The sequence below is a fragment of the Callithrix jacchus genome, chromosome 7 (genome assembly GCF_049354715.1).
Source record: "Callithrix jacchus isolate 240 chromosome 7, calJac240_pri, whole genome shotgun sequence".
Lineage (NCBI taxonomy): Eukaryota > Metazoa > Chordata > Mammalia > Primates > Cebidae > Callithrix > Callithrix jacchus.
In genome coordinates, this window is record NC_133508.1 from 37,266,840 (window position 1) to 37,288,381 (window position 21,542).

The window sequence follows — 21,542 nt, forward strand, 5'->3', positions numbered from 1 at the left end:
GATCAACAAGGTGAAACCCTGTCTCTACTAAACATACAAAAATTAGCTGGGCACGGTGGCACATGCCTGTGGTCCCAGTTACTCAGGAGGCTGAGGCAGGAGAACTGCCTGAACCCAGGAGGCAGAGGTTGCAGTGAGCCGAGATCGCGCCATTGCACTCCAGCCTGGGTAACAAGAGTGAAACTCTGTCTCAAAAAAAAAGAAAACAAAGAAAAAAGAAAAAAAAAGAAACAGCATCACTAAAAGCCTGACATTGTGGAAAGACACATACATGGACCTGGTTATTTCTGACCGTGGACAATTCACCACATCTGGCCAGAGACTGGTCCAGAGATGATGTGACCCACATGATGTGATGAGAGAAGTCTGGGATAGAGGTGTGTCCTCTTCTGGATGGCTTTTAGGTGTGCTGTCTTTTTCTAGACTAGGTGACATCTCATTGCCACATGAGGGGAGGGCCCATCTCAAAAGAGAGCCCAGTCTCCAACAAATGGAGCTGGTTACACACACAGAACTGAGCCAGGGCATCAGTGGAGCCATGTCCAGCTGGGCCTAATCTGGTGATGTCCCTGCTTCCACCCCCACCTGGGCTTTCCTGTTATATGGTTTGGTTTAACCAGACGAACTGCATTCTTTCTTTCGATTTTTTTCCAAGACAGAGTCTTGCTCTGTCGCCCAGGCTGGAGTGCAGTAGCAGGATCTTGGCTCACTGTCATAGCCTCCTTGGTTCGAGAGATTAGAGAGCCTCAGTCTCCCTAGTAGCTGGGACTAAAGGTGTGCACCATCACACCCAGCTAGTTTTGTATTTTTAGTAGAGACAGGGCTTCACCCTATCTCCAACTCGGGACCTCAGGTGATCCACCCACCTTGGCCTCCCAAAGTGTGGGGATTACACACCCAGCCTCTTGCCCTTGTAGAAGAAAGAATTCTGATGGATGCACCCTTATGGCTACTAGCACTTTCCACCCTACCCATGAGCAAGCTGGAGCCTCTCCCAACCTAAGAAAAGAACAAGAAAACAAAAACAAAGCAGATTCCTCCCTCCACCTGTCAGCCAGATTTCTCAAAATAATCACCTCCACCCAATGTTCCCCTTGGGATTCTTCCCTCCCTGCCTTCATCCTTTCTCCTCTGCTTCCTGTCCCTTGCTGAGCCAGCCAGTGTCACAGCAGTTGCCCTGTCAATATGGAATTAACAATAACAATGGGCCGGGCATAGTGGGTCACACCTGTAATCCAAGCACTTTTAAGGCCAAGATCACCTGAGGTCGGGAGTTCAAGACCAGCCTGACCAACATGGTGAAAGCCCGTCTTAAAAAAATAAATAAATAAAATAACAATGTTCTTAATGCTTGTTAACAAAACTGCAGCCTGAAGAAACTTACTGACAATTACTGACAATGTATGACCTTAAAAGTCAAAGAGGTATTTCTGGTTTTGTGTGTGAGTGTGTGTGTGACTGATTCTCACTCTGTCACCCAGGCTGGAGAACAGTGGTGTGCTCTTGCCTTACTGCAACCTCTGCCTCCTGGGTTCAAGTGATTCTCCTGGCTCAGCCTCCTGCGTAGCTTTTTGTATTATTTTATTTTATTTTTTTGAGACAGAGTCTTGCTCTTTCACCAGGCTGGAGTGCAGTGGCACAATCTCAGCTCACTGAAACCTCCTGAGTGGCTGGGACTACAGGCATGCATCACCACTCCTGGCTAATTTTTTGTATTTTAGTAGAGACAGGGTTTTGGCCGGGTGCAGTGGCTCACGTCTGTAATCCCAGCACTTTGGGAGGCTGAGGTGGGTGGATCACGAGGTCAAGAGATCGAGACCATCCTGGTCAACATAATGAAACCCCATCTTTACTAAAAACACAAAAAATTAGCACATGCTTATAATCCCAGCTACTCAGGAGGCTGAGGCAGAATTGCTTGAACCCAGGAGGCAGGGGTTGCAGTGAGCCAAGATCACGCCATTGCACTCCAGCCTGGGTAACAAGAGCAAAACTCTGCCTCCAAAAAAAAAAAAAAGACAGGGTTTCACCTTGTTAACCAGGACCATCTCAATCTCTTGACCTCATGATCCACCCGCCTCAGCCTCCCAAAGTGCTGGGATTAAAGGTGTGAGCAACCGCGCCCGGCCTAATTTTTTGTATCTTTAATAGACATGGGTTTTCATCATGTTGGTCAGGATGGTCTCGAACTCCTTACCTCAACTGATCCACCTGCCTTAACCCCCCAAATTTCAGGGATTACAGGTATAAGCCACCATGCCTGGCCTAATTTTTAAATATTTTTGTAGAGACGGAGATCTTGCTATGTTGCCCAGGCTGGTCTTGAACTCCTGGCCTCAGCCTCCCAAAGTCCTAGGAATACAAACATGAGCCACCATGACCGGCTTCTTAATTATAAGTCTTATAGGACTAATTGACACAATGTACATGTGTAATTTAGATAAAAAGGAAAAGTAAATTTTATAAAAGAACAGGCACATTATGTCCCAAGAAAAACAGATGCAGAATGATCATCTGCATAAAGCAACTGAACTTTAAATAAAGAATTCTTTGGATACCTGGGCAGAAAGATAATATCACCCAAAGAGTGACCTCAGAAGTTTCCGTAGCAGCATTCAGTGTTAGACTGTGTTTACCCTATCCTCAGAGAGAGAAAGTAGGACCCAAGAACTTTATAGCCAGCCTAACTGGTTTTAAATAGTAAATGCTGCAGGCTAGCATTTTCACGGGTCTAGAATGCAGGGAAGGTAGCTCCTCAGGTCCCTTGTTGAAGAAACGTCTGGAAGATGAGCTTTAACAACCAAGACATGAATGGAGAAATTCAGTGAGCATTGCATACCTGCAAATATAGGATCCAGCTAAGATGATAAGGGCACTGTAGGTAAGAAGGTAAGTGTGGCTGGGTGGGTGGCTCTCACCTGTAACTCCAGTACTTTGGGAGACTGAGGCAGGTGGATCACCTGAAGTCAGGAGTTCAAGACCAGCCTGGCCAACATGGCAAAATCCTGTCTCTACTAAAAATACAAAAAAAGGCTGGGCGTGGTGGTTCATGCCTGTAATTCAAGCACTTTGGAGACCAAGGCGAGTGGATCACCTGAGGTCGGGAGTTCAAGACCAGCCTGATCAACATGGTGAAACCCCTTCTTAAAAAAAAATACAAAAAAGCCCCCACAAAAATTAGCTGGATGTGGTGGCAGGCACCTGTAATCCCAGCTACTCAGGAGGCTGAGGCAGGAGAATCAGTTAAACCTGGGAGGCGGAGGTTGCAGTGAGCTGAGATCGCACCACTGCACCCCAGCCTGGCTGACAAAAGTGAAAGTCCATCTCAAAAAAAAATTATTGTCTTTGGTGCCTACAGGTGTGTGCCACCACACCCGGCTAATTTTTGTATTTTTAATAGAGATGGGGTTTCACTGTGTTAGCCAGGACGGTCTCAATCTCCTGACCTTATGATCCGACCACCTCAGCCTCCCAAAGTCCTGGGATTATAGGCATGAGCCACCATGGCTGGCTGGTCTCTGCCTTTAAGTGGCATCCCCCTGTTCAAGATGTTTGCATTCTTAGCTTCCCAAGTGAGCAGAGGGCCTGAGGGACAATCTACTCTAGAGGTGGTTCCCCTTCTCCAGGACTGTATCCCCTCCTACTTGGTCACTTGGGCAGTTTCTAATGCCTTCCAGGAGGTTGCTGTCCTTCTGAGTTTGCTCTGCTTTGCTTTGCCAAGTTGGTGTCCAGCTTTCCAGCTGTTCTGCAGCTGTGGGATCACTGATCCCTTGCAGACTTCTCCACGGGAGCCAAAAGCAAAAGTCCTGATCTAACTTCTTTTCCAGCAGACATTTAGCCGCTGCTGCTTTCTGAGGCGTCTGAGCCTTTCCAGGCTTTGCCCACATTGCCTTAGGGCTTATCTGTCTGGGATCTGTTAGGTGAGTAACTCATCCATCCGCTTCCAGCTTCTAAGATGTTGTCATCACATTTCCTATTATTTCTGTCCAGGGTCTTATGTCTTTCTAGGCATCTCTTTTGGCTGGGGGAGTGGTTCACACCTCTAATGCCAGCACTTTGGGAGGCCAAAGTGGGAGGATCACCTGAGGTCAAGAGTTTGAGACTAGCCTGGCAAACATGTGAAACCCTGTCACTACTAAAAATACAAAAAATTGACCAGGCGAACAACCTACAGAATGGGAGAAAATTTTCATGATCCACCCATCTGACAAAGTTCTAATATCCAGAATCTACAATGAACTTACATAAATTTATAAGAAACCAACAAACGAACAAAAAAAGAAAAACAAAAAAGTGGGCAAAAAATATGAACAGACACTTCTCAAAAGAAGACATTTATGCAGATGATAAACATATGTAAAAATCTCCTCATCACCGATCATTAGAGAAATGCAAATCAAAACCCCAGTGAGATAGCATCTCACACTAGTCAGAATGGCAATTATCAAAAACTCAAGAAACAGTAGATCCTGGCGAGGCTGTGGAGAAACAGGAATGCTTTTACACTGTTGGTGGGAGTGTAAATGAGTTCAGACATTGTGGAAGACAGTGTGTCAATTCCTCAAGGATCTAGAGCCAGAAATACCATTTGACCCAGCAATCCCATTACTGGGTATATATCCAGAGGATTATAAATCAACCTACCATAAAGATACATGCACACGTATGTTTATCGCAGAGCTATTTACAATAGCAAAGATATGGAACCAACCCAAACGCCCATTAATGATAGACTGGATAGAGAAAATGTGGCCAGACAAGCTCACTCATGCCTGTAATCCCAGCACTTTGGGAGGCCAAGGTGGGCAGATCTTGAGGTCAAGAGATTGAGACCACCCTCGCCAACATGATAAAACACCCTCTCTACTAAAAATACAAAAATTAGCTAGGTGTGGTGGTGTGCACCTATAATCCCATCTACTCAGAAGGCTGAAGCAGAAGAATCACTTGAACCCAAGATGTGGAGGTTTCAGTGAGCCAGGATCCTGCCACTGCACTCCAGCCTGGATGACAGAGCAAGTCTTCATCTCAAAAAAAAAAAAAAAAAAAGAGAGAGAAAAAAGGAAAGAAAATGTGGCACATACACTGTGGAATATTATGCAGCCATGAAAAAGAATAACAGGCCAGGCATGATGGCTCACACCTATAATCTCACCACTTTGGGAAGCCAATGTGGGTGGATCACCTGAGGTCAGGAGTTCGAGACCAGCCTGGTCAACATGGTGAAACCTCATCTCTATTAAAAAAAAAATAAGCTGGGCATGGTGGCAGGTGCTTATAATCTCAGCTACATGGGAGGCTGAAGCAGGAGAATCACTTGAACCTCGGAGGGGGAGGTTGCAGTAAGACAAGATTTCACCACTGCATTCCATATTGGGCAACAAGAGTGAAACTCGGTTGTAGGAAGTAGAAATGTTCCTTTTTAAAGTTTCCTTTCTTGTTAAAGAGTAAGTATGCTAATAACTTTGTGAAGCCCTATCCTCTGTAGCTGTTAGACATGCCATGCTTACAGGCACGTAGTACACTCTATGTCCTTCTATTTTTTTTTTTTTTTGAGACAGAGTCTTACTCTGTCGCCAGGCTGCAAGCTGGAGTGCAGTGGTGCAATCTCGGCTCACTGCAACCTCAGCCTGGGTTCAAGCGATTCTTCCGCCTCAGCCTCCCGAGTAGCTGGGACCACAGGTGCATGTTACCATGCCCAGCTAATTTTTGTATTTTTAGTAGAGACGGGGTTTCACCATGGCCAGGATGGTATCGATCTCTTGACCTCGTGATCCGCCTGCCTCGGCCACCCAAAGTGCTGGGATTATAGGCGTGAGCCACGACACCCGGCCTTTTTTTTTTTTTGAGACGGAGTTTCACTCTTGTTATCCAGGCTGGAGTGCAATGGCACAATCTCGGCTCACCACAACCTCCACCTCCTGGGTTCAAGCAATTCTCCTGCCTCAGCCTCCTGAGTAGCTGGGATTACAGGCGCATGCCACCATGCCCAGCTAATTTTTGTATTTTTAGTAGAGATGGGGTTTCACCTTGTTGACCAGGATGGCCTTGACCTCTTAACCTCATGATCTACCTGCCTTGGGCTCCCAAAGTGCTGGGATTACAGGCGTGAGCCACTGTGCCTGGCAAAGTTTTTTTTTTATTTTTTAAAGATGGGGTTTCACTATGTTCCAGGATGGTCTTGATCTCCCCACCTGGTTATCCACCCACCTTGGCCTCCCAAAGTGCTGGGATTACAGGCGTTGCATGAGCCACCCCGCCTGGCCAAGGGGGTCTTTCTTTTTTCTCCCTGCCAACTGTCTGGTTATAGCACACTAAATACGTCCCAAGAAGTACCCCCTGTGTTTGGTGTGGTTGATTTGTCCCTTGACATAAGTAACTCTATCACTTCCTGTGTAGCTTGGATGGAGGGCCTGCCCTCTGTCTCCAAGGCCACCTCCCAGCCTCTTCCCCTACCACCTTACCCCACTCCTGCTCTCTGCCCTCCAGCCACATGGGCCTCCCCTTATAGCCTCAGAGCTTCCCCCACAGCTCTGCCCTCAGCCTTCTGCCCTCTGTCTGGGATGCGCCTCGTCCCGTAGACTCACCTGTTCCAACTGCCTCCTATTCATCTGGTTACTGGCTCATGGTAGGGTCCGAGGACCCCTCCCTGCTCCCCGCCCTGGCTGGTCCCTCCCAGAAGACCACCCCTCACAAGAGGGCTACAAATACCACTGTGTGTCCATGGGATCAGTGACCTGTTCCTACAGACTGTCATTCCCAGAGGCCAGGGACATGCCTAGTTCTCCTGACCAGCACCCCAGAGCCTGGCACAGGTTGGGCACTGCCTGAGACAGCCCAGACATCCCTTGGGGTCCCAGGCCAGGGGAAACCCTGCTTTCACTTGGGGTCAGTTGAGGGCTGAGTATAGAAAGGGCTATGAGAATAGGCAATTTAACAAATAGTGCCGGCCTGGGCCAGAAGGCCAAGTGCCAGCCTCCCGCCCTCCCTGACGGGTGCTCCAACATGCCCAGAAGCTGCCGTTCTGGCTGAATGACACCTCACACTTCACAGTGCTGACAGCTCTGGTGCAGATGTCATTCAACTTGGAACACATCTGAACTTAGGAGCAGCTGGTATTGCAGGAAAGCATTGCTCACCCACTTTACAGATGAGCAAGGAGGTTTGAGAGAAGGTATGGTTGCATAATATGCCTGAGGCTCTGTCATGACCATCGCAGAGCCCTGACCCAAAACCCAGCTTCTAACAGTTCACACTCTAGCTCCAGACTTGAGCTAACACTGGCCTGGGGGCAGCTGGAAGCCTTACACCCCCTGTGCTTGGCCAGTGTGGATACTGTGCCCGTGGCGGTTACACTGGCTCACAGTGTGTGGGCACAGTGGGTCCCAGGCAGCTCCCTCAGCACAACCTTCTACCCTCACTGAAAGTCTCCGAGGTGAGTACAGTTAGGTGGCTCAGTCTGCACACAGGGAGATTCAGACACAGAGAAGTTAGTTGCGTCACCCAGGGCTGCACAGTGGCTAAGGGACGGAGCAGGAACTCAAACCCTCCAGTCCTAACCAACTTGCCAGCTGCCACCAGGAGAGGGCTGGGATTCCACAGCAGGTGGCTCATTTCTATGTCCCATTTGCCCCCCACTTCACCCATGATGGGAGGGTGAGATGCAGTGAGAAGCCAGGCTTGCGGCCCCGACCCTGTGTACCTTGGAGACGGGGCTGTGCATGGTGGTGTGTGAGCTGCCAGTCTCACTCTCAATGCAGGCATAGACCTCTGTATTATGGTGCTGCAGAGCCTGCAAGAGACAGTGTGCCAAGATCAGGGGCAGGTGTGCAGAAGGACAGTTTCTGGCCCCAGCAGCTGGCCTCCCTGCCTGTTACACACTCCGCCATGGGAGCCCAGGGGAGGGTGGAGCCTGGCCACACCTTTGCACCTGCCACCCAGGTTCCCAGAGTCACCTCGCCCCTTCCTTGCCTGTACAGGGCTGACCCCTCTCTGTTCTCTGCCACCTCCCTAAGCCCACTTTAGGACTCCAGTAAAGCCTTGTGCTCCACCTGGCAAATTTTATCCAGGCTTCCACCTGGCTGGCCAGCGGAAGGGCCAGATCTCCTCCTGCTGTCCCTGCCTGTCCCTAGGTTCTCAAGGGCCTGGCAGCCAGCAGGCCCCTGCAATGACACCTGTGGCCACCGCTCCAATAGGATGCCGCCCTGAACTCTGCCTTTTCGCCCCTGCTCAAAGTCCAGGCTCCTGTGAGGGTCCTGCCACCCACCTGCACCCTCTACATCCCCTGCCCCCAGCCTGTACTCAAGGATAACCAGGCAACCACTGGGGTCACATTAGCTGGCCATTGGGCCAGTACCCTGCTGGGGGACTCCAGAGTCCTGTCACTTTCCTTTCATTCCCCTCAGCCACCCATCCCGGGCCACCTGGGCTGTAGCCTTAACCCATATGTGCCTCCCTAGAGATTCTCAAGCTCCTGCCATCCACTCTTTGACCACAGGCTCTCCACAGCCCAAGCCTCCTCCCAGGAAACCCAAGTGAGTGTCGAGCTCAGCTGCAGTTGGAGGCCCTGTCCCGGGCCTCATGGCTCCTGTACTGGATTATGTCAGAATCCTGCTCCCACCCGAATCTCACCAGACTGGGAGCCCCTTGAGGGCAGGGACCATGCCTAGTTTGTCTCTGGGTTCCTGATCCCACAGCTGTGCTTAGCACCCAACAAGCTATCATGAGGGGCTTCCCCATCACATGGGTGTCCTAGGACCCACTCACTCTTGGCCCAGCTAAGAGAGGCCTGACCAGAGACCTTAAGGTGGTAGAAAGAACTGGGGCTTTTGGCAGGGCACGGGGGCTCACGCCTGTAATCCCAGCACTTTGGGAGGCCAAGGTGGGCAGATCACGAGGTCAGGAGATTGAGACCATACTGGCCAACATGGTTAAACCCATCTCTACTAAAAATACAAAACTTAGCTGGGTGTAGTGGTGCCCACCTGTAGGCTCAGCTACTCAGGAGGCTGAGGCAGCAGAACCACTTGAACCTGGGAGGCAGAGGTTGCAGTGAGTCAAGATCACACCACTGCACTCCAGCCTGGTGACAGCAAGACTTTGTCTCAAAAAAGAACCGGGGCTTTAAAATCAGACAAGAGTAGGTTCAAATCTCAGCTCTGACTTCTGCCGGCCAAAGGCAACCCCTTAACCTCTCCATGCCTCAGTTTCCACACCTATAAAATGGGAATCATCACATCTATTTTGCAGGTTCAATTCATGATTAAATGAGATACTGTGCGTAGAGGGCCCCACACATAGGCAGGCAAGCAGTAGGTGCTTTATAAGCTGCTGTTGAATTGTCAAGAGATGCATGATGCCTGCCCTCCTCCCCTCTCTGGGATCACAGACCAGACAGACCCTCCCTCAGAACCTGTTGGGCTTCACAGCAGAGCCCACCAACAGCCTAAGCAAGAGCAGAAGCCTTTCCTTCCTGAGTGTACATGTCATGTGGATGCTGACTGGTTGCCAAGGAGGCGGTTTCCCTGGCAACAGGCAAGCAGGGGTTGCTGAGGCAGGCTGGAGAGACAGGTGGTGCTCAGAGGCAGGAGGAGGGTGGGAGGCGGGAGGGGAGGAGGGAGGGAGGCAGACACCAAGAGGCAGCTGGGCATGAAAATCCAAGTAATAAACCATTTGGCGCTTGGGAGACCCTCACTTCAAGGGCATCAGGCGCGGGGATGGTGGGGTGGCCCTGGGGATGAGTTCAAGGGGTCTTTGAGCCAGAAATAGGCTGGGTCTGGGGAGAGGGGCTTTCAACCTGCCTCCTTGTAGGAAAGGGACCAGGGCTGCCCCAGGAAGAAGCCCCATTTCCAGTGGAGAGAAACTTCCAAGGCCTGCCCTAGCTTCAGTGGCCTTCATGCCTGCCTGGAGCACCAGGTACCCCCACTACCCTGGCACCCAGGATGGGAATGTTCCTCTGTGGTCCTGTGCCCTCCACCCTTCACCACTCAGGACAAGACCCCTGTGAGGTCTCAAGATCTGACAGTCTCTCTGAGCTGTACGTTTCTGGTCACAGAGAGAAGGGAGGGGAGCAGCCTCCTTGCCTGTGTCCTGGCAGAGGAGCAGGTCTGGGGACCCACAGGTGGTTTTCTCCCTCCTGTCCTGCTCAGCCAGGCTGCCCAGAACACATGAGCCCAGAGAGGGTGGGCAATGCATGCCCCTGGCCCACACAGTGGAGGAGTAGGTGAGTGGGTGACTGGGCGAGTGGGCAAGGAGGCAGTGGTGCAGCAGGCAGGGTGGGAGCAGCTGTGGGGCTGAGGGCATGGGAGGCTGTGGAGGTGGCCACCAATTAGCAGCTGCTGAGTGAAGCCTCCGACAAGTCTGACCTGCTGGGGTACATCTATATGCAAAGTCTGATCTGCATCACCAGGCTGTGAAATGCAGGGTGCCTTGGCAACAGGACACCCTCTGAGCCCCTGAACCATCCCCTCCTGGCCCTCCATTAGGTTTGTCTGCTGGGAGATTGCACAGGCCTTGGAGGGGGTGGCTTGTGGGGCTGGGCTAAGCTGGGATAGGGGATTTGGGGTAGGGGCTGGGGACTGGGCTGGGCTGGGTGTTGGGGGTTGAGGGCTGGGCTGGGGGTTGAGGGCTGGGGGCTGGGCTGGGCTGGGAGCTGGGGGTTGGGGTTGGGGGCTGGGCTGGGCTGGGAGTTGGGGGCTGGGGGTTGGGGGTTGGGGGCTGGGGGCTGGGCTGGGTGTTGGGGGTTGGGGACTGGGCTGGGGGTTGAGGGCTGGGGGCTGGTATGGGCTGGGGGCTGGGGGTTGGGGGCTGGGCTGGGGCTGGGCTGGGGGTTAAGGATTGGGGGCTGGGCTAGGGGCTGGGGCTTGGGCTGTGGCTGTTTGTCCGGGATCCAGGCCTTCCAGGCTCTTTGCCCCCTGCTGCCAGTGGGCAATGGTGCTGACCCCAGTTGTCATCCAACTGTCAGAGGTGTGAAGTCAATGGCAAGGCCTTCCTCCAGGCAGGCTGAGGCCAGAGCTAAGGTTAGCATCTTTGGGCCTGAACCTAGTCTGAGGGTCTTGGACATTGGGGGTGATGGGTGAGATTCAGGGGTGTTTTTTGGGAAGGAGTATACTCCTTGGAGAAGCAATTCAATTCTAGACCAGGCACTGGCAATGGGGAGCCCCTGGAGGCCTTCCTCACCAGGCACCAGAGTTGTGTGTTAAAAAGATCCCTCTGGCTACAGCTGAGAGCAAGAGAGGGAGCAGGAGGGACTGGAGGCTGAGAGCAAGATCGAGGACGCTGGGCTGGGCAGGTCTGGGACAGAGCCGCTGGGCAGGTGGGGGCTCTGAGTACTGCTGCTGAAGGAGGATGCAGACCACATCCTGACATCTCACATTTGCTAGTGGGTGTCCCCCTTCCCTGCACCAGGCCCCGTGGAAGGTAAGAACAGGCTTCTGCCCATCATAGAGGGGGTGATCCTTGAGCACCTACTGTGTGCCGGGTGCCAGGCTGGTGTGGGATGAGGAGGAAGCTCCAGACTGACAATCATCTCAGTAAAAGGTGCCCATGAGGACACTGGAGGCACTCAGAGAAGGCAGACAGGGAGGCTGGGACAGGACAGGAGAGGAGGGAGGCTGCAATTTTGAAAGAAAAGTCAGGAAAAGGCTGCACTGAAAGGTCCCATGCAAGCAGAGAGCTGAAAGAATGAGGGAGCAGGCTGGGCACAGTGGCTCATGCCTGAAATCCCAGCACTCTGGGAGGCCAAGGCAGGTGGATAACAAGGTCAAGAGATTGAGACCAGCCTGGACAACATGTTAAAACCCCATCTCTACTAAAAATGCAAAAATTAGCTGGACATGGTAGTGGCGCCTGTAGTCCCAGCTACCAGGGAGGCTGAGGCAGGAGAATTGCTTGAACCCAGGTGGTGAAGGTTGCAGTGAGTGGAGATCAAGCCACTGCACTACAGCCTGGTGACAGAGTGAGACTCTGTCTCAAACAAAAACAAAAACAAAAACAAAACCTCTTGCTCATCTAACCCCATCTTGGTGTCTCTGTCTCAGAGGGCCATGATCTGTTTATGGCTTAGCAGGATCACTGACTGCTGCCAGGTGGAAAATGAACAGGGGTGGGGGTGGGGTAGGGGGACATGGGAAGGGGAGAGGATAAAAATAGACCAGCTGCTTAGAGACCAACTGCAGGACTCCAGGCAAGAAATGGGACTGGCTCCCACCACTGTTAGCACTGGGGCAGTAAGAAGAGTTGGATTCTGGATACGTTTTGAAGCAAGATTTTCTGATGGATCAGATATGGGCAGTGATTGAAAGACAGATGGAGAGAACAACTTCAACATTTCCAGTGAGCAACAGGAAGGATGGAGCAGTGATGAGGAGATGGGGCGGGGGGGGGGTTGGGGGGGGAAGAAGCTCACAGAGGGGTAAAGAATTGGAATTTGAGACCGGGCACAGTGGCTCATGCCTGTAATCCCAGCACTTTGGGAAGCTAAGGTGGGCAGCTTCCCCATTTGAGATCAGGAGTTCGAGACCAGCCTGGTCAACATGTCGAAACCCCATCTCTACAAAAATTAGCCGGGTGTGGCAGTGCACACTTATAATCCCAGCTACTCAGGAGGCTGAGGCAAGAGAATCGCTTGAACCTGAGAGGTGGAAGTTGCAGTGAGCCAAGATATCGCTACTGCACTCCAGGCTGGGTTACAAGAACAAGACTCTGTCTCAAAGAAAAAGAAAAGAAAAATAGGAGTTTGGTTTGAAAGAGATGCCATTTAGACATTCAAATGGGATTGACTCCTGTGTTCAGAGATGTCTGGGCTGGAAATATAAAGTTGGGAGTTGTCAGGATGTAGATGGTTTCAGAACCTTGGGGCTGAATGAGGTCACTCAGTGGAGGGAGTGAAGATGGGAGGAGAGGGGTCGAAGGATGGGCTCCAACATTTACTCCAATCTTTGCAGGTCAGGTTTCCACTGGTTCTGGAGAAGGAACCAGTGAAAGGGACTGAGGAGGCATGGCAGCGAGGCAGGGGAAGATCAGGAGAGGGTGGAATGTTCGTAAAGAAAGTGTGTTGAGGAGGAGGAAGAGCTCAAGGGTGTCAGATGCTGCTGATTCATCAAGGGAGGTGAGGGATGAGAACTGCCCATAGGTTTAACGATGTGGAGTCAGTGAGGACTGTGAAGCAAGGTTCTGGAGAAGAGGAGGGCTGTAAGAAAATAGAGAGGAACAGAAAGGGGAGGAGAGGGGCTGAAGGTGAGAGGGACCTGACAACAGTGGAGCAACTCCTCCGCCTCCGGGTTCAAGCAATTCTCCCACCTCAGCCTCCCGAGTAACTGGAACTACAGGCATGTGCCACCACGCCTGGCTAATTTTTTATATTTTTAGTAGAGACGGGGTTTCACCATATTGGCCAGGCTGATCTTGAACTCCTGACCTCATGATCCACCCGCCTCGGTCTCCCAGAGTGCTAGGATTACAGGCTTGAGCCATCAGGAACTCTGTTCTAAGGTGCTGTGGAGAAAGGGCAGGGAGCTGGAGGGAGAGGCAGGCTCAAGGAATTTCAGACGGAAGAAGTCACAGCATGCTTGTAAGCTGTAAACCAGGATTGCACTGTTAACCCTATACTGTAGATCATGGAACGAAGACTCAGGAAGTTTAAGTAACAGAACCAGTGAGCAAAAGAACAAGGCTTGGATGGGGGTTTTGGTGGGTCTCTCTGACTCACCCCAAATTCATGCTTTTAATCAAGTTTGCTCTTTTATTTCTAAATTTATTTAATTTACTTATTCATTTTGAGACAGAGTCTCCATCACCCAGGCTGGAGTCCAGTGGCATGATCTCATCTCACTGCAACTTCTGCCTCCTGGGTTCAAGTGATTCTCCTGCCCCAACCTCCCAAGTAGCTAAGACTACAGGCATGAACCACCACACCCAGCTAATTTTTATGTTTTTAGTAGAGATGGGGTTTCATCATGTTGGCCAAGCTGGTCTCAAACTCCTGACCTCAGGTGATTCGCCCACCTTGGCCTCCCAAAGAATAGGTCAAATTAAAAAAAAAATAAATTGAAGTAGTAGCAATAGATAATTAGAAAATAAAGTGAAGCCAGCACGGTGGCTCACACCTGTAATCCCAGCACTTTGGGAGGCCGAGGCAGGTGGATCACGTGAGGTTGGGAGTTCAAGACCAGCCTGACCAACATGGAGAAACCCCATCTCTACCAAAAATAAAAAATTAACTGGGCATGGTGGTGCATGCCTGTAATCCCAGCACTTTGGGAGGCCGAGGTGGGTGGATCACGAGGTCAAGAGATTGAGACCATCCTGGTCAACAAGGTGAAACCCCGTCTCTACTAATAATACCAAAATTAGCTGGGCATGGTGGTGCACACCTGTAGTCCCAGCTACTCAGGAGGATGAGGCAGGAGAATTGCTTGAACCCAGGAGGCAGAAGTTGCGGTGAGCCAAGATGGCACCGTTGCACTCCAGTCTGGGTAACAAGAGTGAAGCTCTGTCTCAAAAAAAAAAAAAAAAAAAGAAAAGAAAGTGAAAATGGGGACAACACCTGTACCCCAAAGCCTTATTAAGAGGGTTGATAAAATATAGCAGGTGTGAAGTCCTGCCATGATACAGTAGATAGACAACAAATGGCACTTGATATCATCATCATCGCTGTGAATGCCATTGTCCTCTGCCCAGGTCCAATCCCAGTGGGTAGACCCTTGTGTCAAGGGCTCAGCAAAGTCCTACGATCTCTCCTCTTCAAGCTGCCTCACAACCCTGCAAGCAGGTAGCTCTCTTCAGAGAAGTCAGGCTGAGTTCTAGCAGCTTCTAAACCCAGGAAGAAAGGGAGGTCTACTTTTCAAAAAAGCTCTTCTATTAAAAATATTCCCATAGAAGGATATTTATTCATGTGGAAGGATGTTCATGAAAAAATTGCTGTATTACTCCAATTAAAAAAGAAGGATGTTTGAGTGTGTATGGGTTTCTTTGTATATATTTATAGAAAAAAATACTGGAAAATATATTAGTCAATGTTACTAGCATTTATCCTGGAAGAAGATGGGATTAGGATGCTGGTTATTTTCTTCATATATATATTTCACATATGTGCATGCTGGGGAGAGGAAAAGTGAGAGTGAGAGGGAGAGAGAGAGAAAATATTTTCATCTAACAGTTGACACCAGAATCCCTGGTAGGGAAAATACCACCACGAGATGCTAGGAGACAGGAGAGAATATGAGGAAGGCTCTGGCCACGTGCAAAGCCGTGGCTGATGGAAGTTCCCAGGGCGGAGAGGCTGAGAGCCCTCTGAGAAATGCCGTATTCCACTTTGGAACTAACTGTTGGCACTTCCCCACAGGGACATTTCCTTGGCCTTGATGCCACCCGTCCATCCTCAGCAGACAAGGTGTCCTCTGTGTGGAGTTTGGTGGCATAGAGTGAGTTGATGTTGTGGGGACAGAAACTGCAGCACGTGTGAGGAGAACCCAAGTGCCCACGCAGCCAGGGATCATGCATCTGCAGAAACCGCAGGGCCCCAGAAGGGCTCTGTGTCTCCTGGGCATGGAGTGGAGAGCCCAACTGGCAGTGCCAGATCTCACGGGATGGGGACCCCAGCTGGCACTGGGTGGCATTTGTTCTTCACTTGCTCTGCTTGGAGCGTATGTTGCTCATGGAGCTGAAAGGAGCATAGCAAGAAGAGTGTTCCCTGCCCTCCCGAGCCCCAGCTGCTGGGCTGAGGGCCACGTGCTGGCTGGCTGGCTGGGCTGGGGCGGCCTGGCCCCCTCGTCCCCTGTGCTGCAGCCACATCCACATCTTCAGGAAGATCGTTTCAGAAAATTCCTAGGACACAGCAGGGAGTGGAGCAAACAGGGTCCCAACCCATGTCACCGCTGCGATGGTGACCGTGTCTGCCTGTGCCAGGAGGGGAGAGAGCAAATAGTTAAAAATCACTGATATGTTAAGGGTGTGGGATGGTGCCTGACCTCTTCCTCTTTTTGTGATTTGTGTTGTTTGTGCAATAAAAACAGGAGGAAGTGGGGACAGTTGTTTGGTCAGATGAAGGAGCTTTCTTCACCCTCACCAACTTGTGCCCTCACTTGTTCCAGAGTGAGAGGCCATGTCAAGGAGGGGAGCAGGGAATGTGGGGCACTTGGCATTCGTATGCTTTCCAGGGGGCCTGCACATGTCATCTCTTTTCAGCTTCACAGACATTCCACAAGGTGGGAATTGTCCCTATTTTACAGATGAGGAACTTGAGGCTAGGAGAAGTCACCCAGCTGGTATAAAATTGAAGAAGGGGGCCAGGCACAGTGGCTCATGCCTGTAGTCCCAGCACTTTGGGAGGCAGAGGTGGGCTGATCATGAGGTCAGGAGTTCAAGACCAGCCTGACCAACATGGTGAAACCCCGTCTCTACCAAAAGTACAAAATTAGCCATGCATGGTGGCGTGTGTCTGTAATCCCAGCTACTCAGGAGGCTGAAGCAAGAGAATCACTCAAACCCAGGAGGCAGAGGTTGCAGTGAGCCGAGATCATACCACTGCAATCCAGCCTGGGTGACAGAGCAAGATTCTGTCAAGAAAGAAAAGAAAGGAAAGAAAGAAAAGAAAGAAAGAAAAGAAAGAAAGAAAGAAAGAAAGAAAGAAAGAAAGAAAGAAAGAAAGAAAGAAAGAAAGAAAGAAAGAGAGAAAGAAAGAAAGAAAAAGCCTGCGCCCCACGACTCACTGTGTAGACGGATTCTGCGATTCTGCAGGAGGCTGTTTGGGGCTGCTGGCAGATCTTGGAGCTGGGCACTTCCTAGTGTGGTCCTTCCATGGAGCCTGCATCTGCCTCTGTAGGGAGAAAGGAGTCAGGGCCAGGGATGAATGGCTCCCATCTTCCTCCCCGTGCAGACCTCACCAGGGGAAAGGATGGCAGATTGTCATGAGGCCACACAGAGATTCATTGCTCCATCCCTCCCACTCACCCTCTCCAGTGAAACATATGGCAAATGCCTTCAAGATCTGCATCAAACCACTCATGCACCTGGAGACACAGGAAATGGAAGAGGCCCACACGAGGTGTGGTCCCTGCATGGAGCACCTGGCTTGTAGGGACGCAAGCTGCTGGGCCCAGGGCCAGTGGGGCAGGGCCCAGAGACCAAGCTGGCTGTCGTGGGTGGACCTCTAGTGGTACCGGCCAGGCCTGGTGTCCAGTCCTTCCCTGCTGTCACTCACTGGCTCTTGCCTCGAGCAAGCCAGTTCCCCTCTCTGGGCCTTGGTTTCTTTTTTTTTTTTTTTTTTTTGAGAAGGAATTTCACTCTTGTTACCCAGTGGCCCAATCTTGGCTCACTGCAACCTCCACCTGCTAGGTTCAAGTGATTTTCCTGCCTCAGCTTCCCGAGTAGCTGGGACTGCAGGTGTGTGCCAACATGGCTGGCTAATTTTGTATTTTTAGTAGAGACAGTGTTTTGCGATGTTGGCCAGGCTGGTCTTGAACTCCTGACCTCAAATGATCCTCCCACCTTGGCCTCCTAAAGTGCTTGGATTACAGGCGTGAGTCACTATGCCTGGTGGTGGGTCTTGGTTACCTCAGCAATAACCCTCCTTTGTGAGATTGTTGCTAAGATTCAAGAAGAACACAGGGAGTAGGTGCCCGGTGCTAAGTGGTGCTTAGGAGGTCAACCAACACACACTTGATAGCCCCGGTGAACCAGGCAGTGTGAGGAAGTGGGCACCGTCCCTAGCCTCCTGAAGTTTAGGGGCCAGTGAAGAGATAGAGGATGAACCCGCAGTTTCGCCAAAACAAGGTATGTGGGCTGATCGTGGGTCATGGAGCCTCTGGCACATGAGGAGGAAACCAGTGCCCCACTAGGCAGAAGCAATATTGAAGGTGAAATCCTGAGGGCAAGTTCATTTAGCAAGAGAGGGAGGAGGGAGCCCCAGGCAGAGGGAACAGCAGGTGCCAAGGCCTGGTGGTCCTGAGGCACTTAGAGAAGGTCAGCGTAGGCCAGGCATGGTGGCTCTCACCTGTAATCCCAGCACTTTGGGAGGCTGAGGTGGGCAGATCATGAGGTCAGAAGTTCAAGACCAGCCTGGTCAACATGGCAAAACACCCTCTCTACTACAAAAATTAGCCAGGCATGGTGGTGGATACCTGTAATCCCAGAGGCTGAGGCAGGAGAATCACTTGAACCGAGAGGTGGAGGTTGCAGTGAGCCAAGATCACACCATAGTACTGCAGCCTGGTGATGAGACCCCATCTCAAAAAAGAAGAAAGAGAGAGAAGGTCAGTGTGGCCAGAGAGGAGAGCCTGTCCGGGAGGGGCCGGAGTGGCCATGCAGGCTTCATGAAGAGCGCAGGAGATAACTGAGGGCTGGAAGTGGGAGCCAGGTCAGAGCTTCGCTGGAGAAAGACCCCTCTGGCTATTGCCTGGAGCACTAATGGTCACGGTGGAGGCTGGGCCTGGCCTGCTGGGAAGGTGAAGCCTGGGCAGGTCAGGAGGCAGTGCAGGCAGCCCTCTGGAGGCAGAGGGAGGTGGCCTGGACGTCCCCGCTCATTGCAGGCACTACACTGTCACTGCTGACAGTGGAGTCACAACTGCCTCATCTCAGGGCAGGAGCTAATTAAAAACCCTGGCCTCCTGCCAAACCCCAGCCCATTTACTGCAGGATTAGCTGTTGAGAGCCACTTCACACTCAGGCAGAAGCCAGTGCCACCCCCAGTCACAGCACATAACGGCTCAGAGCATTGAACCAGGTAGGACTCTGAACACTGGACCTGCCTTCTCTCATGGGCCTCTCCACAAACCTGCAGTCTTTCCATCATCTCGCTTCTGTACCTGATGGAGAGGAGGCTCAGAGAGGGCATGTGACTTGCTGAGGCCAAGAAGCCAGGAAGTGGCAGAGGCAAGATTTGAATCCAGGTCTGTGTTGTACCAAGATACCGACGAGACGAGAGCTGGAGTTTTCACTCCTCTGCTTTGTTAGAATGTGTAAGCCTCACAGACTCAGAGAAGTGCTGGCGTCTGTGTAGCACTTGATAGTTTACAAAGTCTGCTGCGACTTGTCCTTATTTTCATTTAATTCTCAAAACAGCCTGAGGAGGTGGGCATGGAATTGTTCATTTAACAGAGAGGGGGCCAGGTACAGTGGCTCACACCTGTAATCCTAGCACTTTGAGAGGCCAAGGCAGGTGGATCACTTGAGGTCAGGAGTTCAAGACCAGCCTGGCCAACACAGCAAAACCTCATCTCTACTAAAATTACAAAAATTAGCTGGGTATGGTGGCTGGCATCTGTAATCCCAGCTACTCGGGAGGCTGAGAGAGGAGAATCGCTTGAACCTGGGAGGCAGAGGTTGCAGTGAGCCGAGATTGCGACATTGCACTCCAGCCTGGACAAAAGGAGTGAGACTCTCAGAAACAAAACAAAACAGAACAAAACAAAACAAAACAGAGGTGGGAAACTGAGGCTTGTCCATCTGGTAAAGAGCTGTCCTTGGATCAAACCCAGATGTGTGTCCTCAAATCCAGGGTCCCCTCCCCTGCACCACCTGCTTCTTGAGGGCATTGTCATAGTCAGAGGCTGTGCTCCACCCCAGGGCACCTCCGTGCCTCCTCTTGTCTGGCAGCTGGGGACCTGGTGTCTGTGTCCTCACTGAGCCAGCTGGCTTGGACACTGCTGGGGTTGAGGATGTGAGCTCACGGGCAGTGGGTCTCCTGCAAGGCTGACCTGGACTCAGGTCTTTGGCCCTGCCGGGGCTGGAAAGCACGGTCCCTGGAGCTCAGCTGTCAGTGCCCCTCCCTGGTCCTGGGCCTGGGCTAGGCATGGAGGACCCCGTGGTGAGAGAGACCCAGGCCTGGCACCAAGGTTCTATCAGTGAGACTGCTGGGGCTGCCAGAGAGGTGAGTGCCACTGCAGGGCCCCAGGAAGGAGCCCCAGGTCTGCAGGGGACTGCAGCAGTCTCAGGGCCATCTTGCACTGTCTTCTGAAAACACAGGAGGAATTTATAAGTTCTCCGAGTCTGAGAAGATGTCTGAGGCATGGCAAACAGCTTGGGGGCAGGAGTGTCTCGATGTGTCAGGGATGCACAGAGGGATGGACAGTCAGACGGAAAGGAGGTGAGCTGCAGGCCAGTGCAGGTGGGGCCACGGGAGGCCAAATGCCACGGTGTCTACCTGGAGGGCAGTGGGGGCCAGCAGGGCAGGGAAGTGGCAGCAGTTGCATTGTATGAGCCTCCCTCTGCTGCCACAGGTGTGGGGTAGACTGCAGGTTGGGGCTGGCAAGGGGAGGAGGCAGGATCTCCAGGAAAGAGGCCTCCTGGGGGTACTGGGGAGGTTTGGCCAGGGCAAGGGGTCCCATGGAACAGGGAGGGAGCCTTCTTGAAAACTCAGATTGGCGCCATTGCACTATGGGGGCAGGGCTGCTCTGCTCCCTGCCCACCCCTGCCCATCCTGCCCACTGAGTGCTCTGTCCTCGGGGCCAGCATTTGCCCTTTCAACTGTGGTTTTCAGATTAATCACTGATGTGGCTTCTCCTACCGTGCCCAGCTCTCTGTGGCCCAAGTCTCCCTCCCTGGTAGACAGTGGTGGGGCAGGGAGTTACCAGGTATGGGCTGAGATCCAGCTCTGAACACCAGGGCTGCTGCCATCAGCAGCTCAGGATGCCTGTCAGGCCTCAGTTTCGTCCTCTGTAAAATGGGAGCAATAATGTGGCCTTGCCTACCTCACACTCTGGCCACTTCTGACTTATCTTCCAGGTCCTCATGTGCATTTGTCCTGTCATTCCTTCCACAAGCACGCACTGCATGCCAGGCTCCCCAGCTACTGGAGACACTAAGTTTCCCTCCATCTCCCCCACCTGGCCCCGGCAAGGGCAATGCTTTGGCAGGACAGACAGCATAGAGACAAGCCAGGGGCCAGGTGTGGTGGTTCACACTTGTAATCCCAGCACTTTGGGAAGCTGAGGTGGGCAGATTACCAGGTCAGGAGTTTGAGACTAGCCTGACCAATATGATGAAACCTCATCTCTACTGAAAAAATACAAAAATTAGCCAGGCAAGGTGGCACACGCCTGTAATCCTAGCTGTGGCTTGAACCCGGGAGGCAGAGGTTGCAGTGAGCTGAGATTTTGCCACTACACTCCAGCCTGGGCAACAGAGTGAGACTCTGTTGCAAAGAAAAAAAGATGGAAACCAGGGCATGGCAGCAGACACCCTTATTCCAGGAGACACTGATGGAACCCTGAGCCCTGGACTCCCAGGAAGCCCTGGGGAGGGGGCCGGATCCTGGATAGACTGAGTGCAGAGCTTGCTGAGGGTTGGGTGAGAGAGAAAAGAGTGAACACAACTCCAGGGCTTGGGCCTGAGCATCGGGAGCACATTTGCTGGGACTCAGAGGGCTTGGGGACGAGGAGCAGTGCTCTGGATGCATGAGGTGGTGGTGCCCTCAGGCCCCATATGGGGCTGTGGAGCATGGTCTGGAGCTTGGGGAGGGGTCTGAGCAGCAGATTCTGTGGGGGGGAATGGGCCCGCAGAGCAGAGCCTTCGTCACAGGAGCACAGGCAGAGAACAGAAGGGCT

The 21,542-nt window shown here is 52.0% G+C and overlaps 1 pseudogene; it reads right to left on the reverse strand.

Moving 5' to 3' along the window:
- The window catches only part of LOC128928273 (NFAT activation molecule 1-like), a 50,483-nt pseudogene that overhangs the window by 13,672 nt on the left and 15,269 nt on the right, over window positions 1–21,542 (reverse strand).